We start from the raw sequence: 8,811 nt of genomic DNA, 5'->3' as shown, positions 1-8,811 counted from the left end.
GCCGCCTCCCTCGCCCGGCTAACGCCGTGAACCGGCCTCTCTCTCTCCCCCGAACCCCCCAGACACCCCCTCTCCTCTCCAGCTCCTCCCCCTCGCACGCCCCAGCCATGGCCGACGCCACCGTTGCCGCACCACCGTCGTAGCCGTGCTCCCCGTCGTCTCCACGCCGTGCCACCCTGTCCAGAAGCTCCGCCGTCCTCTACTCCTTCGAGCTAGCCGAGCCCCGAGCGCTCGCGTGCCTCGAAGCCGCCGCACCAACCTCGCCCGAACCGCCATCGCCGGAGATCCCCTTCGCCGTCGCCGCCGAAGCAGCTCGTCCCCGACCCCGCCGGTGGCCTCTACGGGAGCGCTGTGAGCCTAGCTACTCCTCCGACCCTCTCTCTCTCATTCCCGAGCTGTGTAGCCACCGCATGAGGATCACACGCCCGCACCGTCGCGGACCTCGTCGCCGACGTGCTTCCGGCCACACTCCGGCCACAAGATGGTGTCCATCTTGCTCACCGAGTCCCACAGCACCTAGCTAGCCACTCCACGAGCCTCACCGATCCCTCTAGCGCCAAGTTCATCCTCGACCGAACCCCGGTGGCCGCCAAAGTCGTCGCCGGCGCCAACTCCGGCCACCCCGACCCCAACGGACTCCGCCAAGAGCTGCGGTTTGTCCTCAGCTCCACTCCGGTGGTCTCCGCGACCCATTTGGTGGCCGAAATGGCCAAAACCACTCCCGCCGCCGCGTCGGGCTCGCCGGCGGCTAAACGCCGGCAGCCGACTTTGACTTTGACCACGGGTGGGCCCTGGTTGACTCCCCTGAGTCAATGACAGGTGGGGCCCAGCCCTGTTAATTAAACAGGATTAGTTTTAATTAAATTTTAATTAAAATAATCACCCTGACATGCGGGACCCACTGTCAGGTTTGACTCAGACCTATTCCGTTGACCTGCTGACGTCACACTGACGTCAGGCTGACGCAGTAATTGATTTTCTGGATTTAAATTAAATCAGGAAATCCAGAATATTATTTAAACTTCAAAAATTCATAACTTTTATTCTGTAACTCCAAATTGGACAAATTATATATGAAAAATGATCAGAAAAATCCAATCTATCCATCTGTACTATTTTCATGCATGATCAAACAAGTTAAATTGATGTTTTAAGCAGAACAAGGAAAAGCACTTAAAGAGGCCATGTTTGAGTTTGAAATTTGAATCTTTGATTCAAATTTGTTCAAACCCTTCTGGGTCTAGTTGCATTAGCCCAACACACTCATATTGCCATGTTTCATGCATGCATCATATTGTTGCACATTGTTTGGTGATGGTTGTGTATCGGTGTCCTTTGCGACAGGTTCTGCCCCCGAGGAGTACCGTGATTACCCTAACGAAGAACCTTATCAGTGCATCGAACCATCAGGCAAGCAACCAACCATTTGATCATACCGATACAATCCCATGTTCTCGCTCCTGCTCTCTTTTACTGCATTAAGACAACGCGATTCAAAACTGCTGTGTGCTACGGTAGTTGAACCCATTTCCTCTGCATGACCTGTCATTGCCACAGTAACTAGATGAAACCCACTAGCATGTGTAGGAGTTGATTGAGCCCTATGTATGTGTTGTTCCTACCTTGCTATGCCTGCTATGCTTAGAGTCGTGTCAGGTCTGGTTCATCTGGGTGATGGGCTAGAGTGAAATGATTATGTCGGTAATAAGAGTGGTGTGGTGAACACGATTTGGTAAAGGTATCGATGAGAGGCCATGTAGGAGTACATGGTGGGTTGTTTCATTGAAGCCGACCTTAAGCACTGAGATCTGTATATGTGATTTAAGATACAGCTACTACCATGCATTGGGCCCTGAAATATGACCCCGCTCGACTTCTTATTCACCCTAGCTCTCTGTCCAGGAGTTGCAAGTAGTTTCTGGTGTTTGTAGCCTACTGGAGGCCGTGGACAGCGCTGACCATAGGGGTGGGCTGTGATGCAATAGGTACGTGGCACGGTGTACCGAATACCCGTTAGGTATCTCGGGAACCCTGTTCACATCGTTCGGGGCCGTATGGGAAACCTCGGCCGGACTCCCTGCGGATGGAACCTGAATAGGCGATAAACCTGGACTAGAGGCTTAAGTGTTTAGGTAGGTCGTGGTCTACACCCACGTCGGCTTTCGCTTGAAGTCTGCCGAGCACATGTCGTGTGCAGACGCTAAGTGGTGGAAACATGTATGAAGAAGTACACCCCTGCAGTGTTAACATGATCTATTCGAATAGCCGCGTCCGCGGTAAAGGACTACTTGGTTACCTATACAGTTCATAGACAAGTAAATGGAAAACTACTAAAAGCCTCAAGATAAGTGTGAGTGCCGAGGATGGCTCTTCCGTAGGAAGACGGAGGTGGATCCTCGGTAGTGTATTGAAGTGGTGAGTAGTGGACTCGTGTGCGCAAAACCATTTCAAGTTGGAGTATCGTAGGATAGCCTAGCCAAGAGTCAAAGCTGGCTTGCTGCAATAACTCCACCAACCCTTCTTGATACTATGCATGTATGTAGGATCTGATGTAAGTCTTGCTGAGTACCTTTGTACTCATGTTGCTATAATCTACATTTTTACAGAAGACGCTGCAACCCCTTCTGATGGGTTCTATGTAGACGTTGACATCAACGAGTAGGCTAAAGACCCAGGTGGTGACCCTGAGCTTGTGAAGGACCACGTAGTATAACTAGGTTTCCAAGCCTCTTTTATTTTACTAGTTGTCTGTACTCAGACAAGTTACTTCCGCTGCTGGTTTGTATGACTGTATGACTTGTATGTGGGGTCGTGAGACCCGTACCTTTGTGTATGTTATGTATGGCTCACTGAGCCTTAAATAAAGTACTTGTGTCGTAGAGTCATGTTGTGATGCTTCGTTGTATTTGCACATATCGAGCATATTGTGTGTATGATTGAAATGCTTGGTATGTGTGGGATCTGACTATCTAGTTGTTTATCTTTAGTAGCCTCTCTTACCGGGAAATGTCTCCTAGTGTTACCGCTGAGCCATGGTAGCTTGCTACTGCTCTGGAACACTTAGGCTGGCCGGCATGTGTCCTTCTTCGTTCCTGTGTCTGTCCCTTCTGGGAAACGTCACGCTTTGAGTACCGGAGTCCTGTTAGCCCGCTACAGCCCGGTTTACCGGAGTCCTGCTAGCCCAGTGCTACAGCCCGTACCCACTTGCTGATGACCGACACGTTCGAAGCTGGGTCATGGATGCCTGTCCCTGTAAGTCTGTGCCACTTTGGGTTTACGACTAGTCATGTCAGCCCGGGCTCTTTATCATATGGATGCTAGCGACACTATCATATACGTGAGCCAAAAGGCGCAAACGGTCCCGGGAAAAGGTAAGACGACACCCGTGGGGATACCGTGCGTGAGGCCGCAAAGTGATATGAGGTGTTACCAGCTAGATCGATGTGACATCGAGTCGGGGTCCTGACAGCGTTGGCATCAGAGCCGGACTGCCTGTAGGTTCTCCAAGCCAAACTGGTCGATGTTGAGTCTAGAAATTCTTTAGTTATATGTAGGGGAATTGTTTGTGGGTTGGAACGTAAGGCTCTTTTTTTACTCCTTATACCTTATGACATTCTGATCTGAGTCAGTCCATTCTTCCACCCCAGCTCGTATCCGAGCCCACTGACGTGCTCATCGTGATCTCAGGAGTCCGTAGCACGCCCCAGCTCCTCCTGCCGTGCTTCCTAACCCCGACCCCGAGATTGCCCGAACTCCGGCAGCCGCAAAGGAGCTCGCCGCCGGCAGCTCCGGCCACCCCAGCTGCTGTCACTTACCTCTTTAGATGCGCCTTCCTCCCAGGAACCCGTAGGAGCAAACCGCACGTCAAATGGTGCTCCGTAGCGAGCGCACGGCGCACCTCCGCTGTCGGCCGTGGTCGTCGCCGGCGACACTCCGGCGACTGCCGACGTGGCACGCCTAATTAGCACTAATGACGCTCTAAACACCCCCCCACAGCCACTGACAGTGGGCCCCGTAGTGGGTCAAAGCCCGGGTCAACGCGGGATTAGCCCCTGTGTCACTGACGTGTGGACCCCACACGTCAGGTTTGACCTGGACCGCCCGTTGACCTGCTGAGGTCAGCATGAGGTCATGCTGACGCCATAATTCATTTTCTGGAATTATTTTAATTCTAAATATTCAGGAAATTCCAGAAAATGCCTAAAACTTCTAAAAATCATAGAAAATTAACCGTAACTCCAAATTAAATAAATTATATATGAAAAATTATCAGAAAAATTCAAGGAATCCATCTGTACCATTTTCATGCATGTTAGAACAACTTATCACTACTGTTTAGGACAAATGAAGTGAATGACATTTAAATAACCCCATATGGAGTTTGAATTTGAATTTTGGATTCAAACCAACTTCATTTAATCTGGTTTTAGGTGCATTAGCCCAAAACACATTCATATTGCCATGTCATAGCATGCATCATATTGTGCATTGCATTGATCGTGTCTTTTCTGTATTTGCCGGTAATTGTCCCCTCTCGATAGACGTGACACCGATGATGCGATCGTTGACACTGACGAAGACTCAATGTTATCTTCAGAAGTGCCAGGCAAGCAAAACCCCCTTGTTCATTCCGATAAAATCCCACTCTCTCGCTCCTGCTCTCTTTTTACTGCATTAGGACAACACCGAATCATCTGTTACATGCTGCGGTAGTTGAACCCCTTTATCCTCTGCATGACCTGTCATTGCCACAGTAAATAGATGAAACCCACTAGCATGAGTAGGAGTTGTTTGAGCCCTGTTGTGCCTACTCATTCATGCTTGTTTGTCATGCCTGCTATTGCTTAGAGTCGAGTCAGGTCTGATTCATCGGGGATGAATCAGAGGTGTGTGAACATGTCCTACTGTGTGTGAGCTAAGTGTGTGAACACGATTTGGTAAAGGTAGCGGTGAGAGGCCATGTAGGAGTACATGGTGGGTTGTCTCATTGTAGCCGTCCTCAGGAACTGAGTTCTGTGTTTGTGATCCATGATTCAGCTACTACCATACATTGGGCCCTGAAATATGACCCCGCTCGACTTCTTATTCACCCTTGTCCTCTGTCCAGGAGTTGCAAGTAGTTTCTGGTGTTTGTAGTATGCTGGAGGCCGTGGACAGCGCTGACCGTAGGGGTGGGCTGTGATGCGGTAGGCACGTGGCCGGGTATACCGGGCACCCGTTTGGTGTCACGGAACCCTGTTCACATCGTTTGGGGCTGTGAGCGAAACTCCGGCCGGATCTCCTCATGGATGGAACCCGAATAGGCGATAAACCTGGACTAGAGACTTAGGTGTTTAGGTAGGTCGTGGTCTACACCCACGTCGGCTTTCGCTTGAAGTCTGCCGAGCACATGTCGTGTGCAGACGCTAAGTGGTGGAAACATGTATGAAGAAGTACACCCCTGCAGGGTTAACATGATCTATTCGAATAGCCGCGTCCGCGGTAAAGGACTACTTGGTTGCCTATACAGTTCATAGACAAGTAAATGGAAACTACTAAAAGCCTCAAGATAAGTGTGAGTGCCAAGGATGGCTCTTCCGTAGGAAGACGGAGGTGGATCCTCGGTAGTGTATTGAAGTGGTGAGTAGTGGACTCGTGTGCGCAAAACCATTTCAAGTTGGAGTATCGTAGGATAGTCTAGCCAAGAGTCAAAGCTGGCTTGCTGCAATAACTCCACCAACCCTTCTTGATACTATGCATGTATGTAGGATCTGATGTAAGTCTTGCTGAGTACCTATGTACTCATGTTGCTATAATCTACATTTTACAGAAGACGCTGCAACCCCTTCTGATGGGTTCTATGTAGACGTTAACATCAACGAGTAGGCTAAAGACCCAGGTGGTGACCCTGAGCTTGTGATGGACCACGTAGTATAGCTAGGCTTTCCAAGCCTATTTTATTTTACTAGTTGTCTGTACTCAGACAATGTACTTCCGCTGCTGGTTTGTATGACTGTATGACTTGTATGTTGGGTCGTGAGACCCGTACCTTGGTGTATGTTATGTATGGCTCCCTGAGCCTTAAATAAAGTACTTGTGTCGTAGAGTCATGTTGTGATGTTTCGTTGTATTGCACATATCGAGCATATTGTGTGTATGATTGAAATGCTTGGTATGTGTGGGATCTGACTATCTAGTTGTTTATCTTTAGTAGCCTCTCTTACCGGGAAATGTCTCCTAGTGTTACCGCTGAGCCATGGTAGCTTGCTACTGCTCTGGAACACTTAGGCTGGCCGGCATGTGTCCTTCTTCGTTCCTGTGTCTGTCCCTTCGGGGAAATGTCACGCTTTGAGTACCGGAGTCCTGTTAGCCCGCTACAGCCCGGTTTACCGGAGTCCCGCTAGCCCAGTGCTACAGCCCGGACCCACTTGCTGATGACCGACACGTTCGAAGCTGGGTCATGGATGCCTGTCCCTGTAAGTCTGTGCCACTTTGGGTTTACGACTAGTCATGTCAGCCCGGGCTCTTTATCATATGGATGCTAGCGACACTATCATATACGTGAGCCAAAAGGCGCAAACGGTCCCGGGAAAAGGTAAGACGACACCCGTGGGGATACCGTGCGTGAGGCCGCAAAGTGATATGAGGTGTTACCAGCTAGATCGATGTGACATCGAGTCGGGGTCCTGACAGCGTTGGCATCAGAGCCGGACTGCCTGTAGGTTCTCCAAGCCAAACTGGTCGATGTTGAGTCTAGAAATTCTTTAGTTATATGTAGGGGAATTGTTTGTGGGTTGTAACGTAAGGCTCTTTTTACTCCTTATACCTTATGACATTCTGATCTGAGTCAGTCCATTCTTCCACCGGGGGTTAAGGAATTAGGATCTATTCTCTCTATCAGGATCACGTGTTACTAATCAGTAGTACCTTATAATTTTGATGGTTACAAGCCTAGTTCAGTTCTACTACCATCTTATGTAGCCAGAATGGTTCAGAACTTTGATATGATGATGTTGAGTGTGTACGAAATCCTTTGTCAAATGTCTCAAAATCTTTTTTGAGCATTTACAGCTGTTATGCTGCCGAAATTTTGCTAGAAATTCTAATGCTCTTGCATTATGATTGTGCTTTCAGATGGCCACTCGCGACCTCAATCAAGTGGTTCGCCTGACTCGATGCCTAGATGTACCCGGCCATACTGCTAAGTTGGTCAGGGTAATGACTGAGGCTGGATATCGCTCGTATCCCGAGTACACGGTCGAAGAGCAATTCCGGGACTTCAATCAAAGCCAGTGTCTCTGCACTGTCAGGATATTTCCATCTTATCCTGGATCCACCGAGCCTCTTCACTGCTCCTATGGACTCGGGGTCCTGACAGGGATGTTGAGTTCGTAATAGATCTCATTCCAGGAACCGTTCCGATTGCTAGAAGACCCTATAAGATGGCACCCCTAGAACTAGCCGAGCTTAAGAAACAACTCGATGAGTCCTTGAAAAAGGGTTTCATCCGACCTAGTTCATCTCCGTGGGCTTGCCCCGTCCTATTCGTCAAGAAGAAGGATGGTACGGACCGGATGGTTGTAGATTACCGACCTGTCAATCTGGTCACAATCAAAAACAAATATCCACTTCCCAGGATCAACGATCTGTATGATCAGCTCGCTGGATCCTCAGTCTTCTCCAAGATGGATTTGAGGTTGGGCTACCATCAAATCAAAATCAGAAACGGGGACATTCCTAAAACGGCCTTTGTTACTCGTTATGGCCAATACGAGTACACCGTCATGTCCTTCGGATTAACCAACGCTCCAGCCACCTTTTCTCGGTTAATGAACTCAATCTTCATGGAGTATTTGGATAAATTCGTCGTGGTCTACCTCGATGATATACTCATCTACTCCAAGAACGAGGAAGAACATGTCGAACATCTAAGGCTAGTGTTGAAGAAACTTCGAGAGCATCGCCTTTATGCCAAATTCTCTAAATGTGAATTCTGGTTGTCAGAAGTGACCTATCTGGGCCATGTAATATCTGGTAAAGGTATTGCTGTTAACCCTGAGCGAGTTCAAGCCGTCCTTAACTGGACTCCACCTGAATCAGTCAAGCAAGTTCGGAGTTTTCTAGGCTTAGCGAGCTATTGTCGTCGCTTTGTTGAGAACTTCTCCAAGGTTGCCAAACCTCTAACCGAACTCCTCAAGAAAGATAAAAAGTTCGAATGGACTCCACAATGTGAGCACAGCTTTCAGGAACTGAAAAGACGCCTGACTTCTGCTCCCGTACTGGTACCGCCAGACTTCTCCAAGGACTTTGTTATCTACTGCGACGCCTCGCGACAAGGACTAGGTTGCATTCTCATGCAAGATCGACACGTAATTGCCTACGCTTCACGGCAATTGCACCCACATGAGGAGAATTATCCTACTCATGATCTAGAGCTTGCAGCCGTAGTCTATGCACTTAAGACCTGGCGACATTACCTCCTCGGTAACCGTTGCGAAATATTCACTGATCACCAAAGCCTGAAGTACATTTTCACCCAACCGGATTTGAATCTCAGGCAGAGACGTTGGGTTGAATTGATCACAGACTTCGACTTAGGAATAACCTACACCCCAGGGAAAGCCAACGTCATGGCTGATGCGCTAAGTCGTAAATCTTATTGTAACAACCTGATGTTACAACAAAGTCAACCGCTTCTCCATGAGGAATTTCGGAAGCTTAACCTTCACATTGTTCCTCAAGGTTTTCTCTCCACCTTGGTAGCAAAACCTACTCTTACGGATCAAATCATCGCTGCCCAAAAGCGAGATAAGGGAATATCTAAAATCAAAG

Source organism: Triticum aestivum, chromosome 7B, assembly GCF_018294505.1.
Source record: "Triticum aestivum cultivar Chinese Spring chromosome 7B, IWGSC CS RefSeq v2.1, whole genome shotgun sequence".
NCBI classification, from domain to species: domain Eukaryota; kingdom Viridiplantae; phylum Streptophyta; class Magnoliopsida; order Poales; family Poaceae; genus Triticum; species Triticum aestivum.
This window is presented reverse-complemented; position numbering follows the sequence as displayed.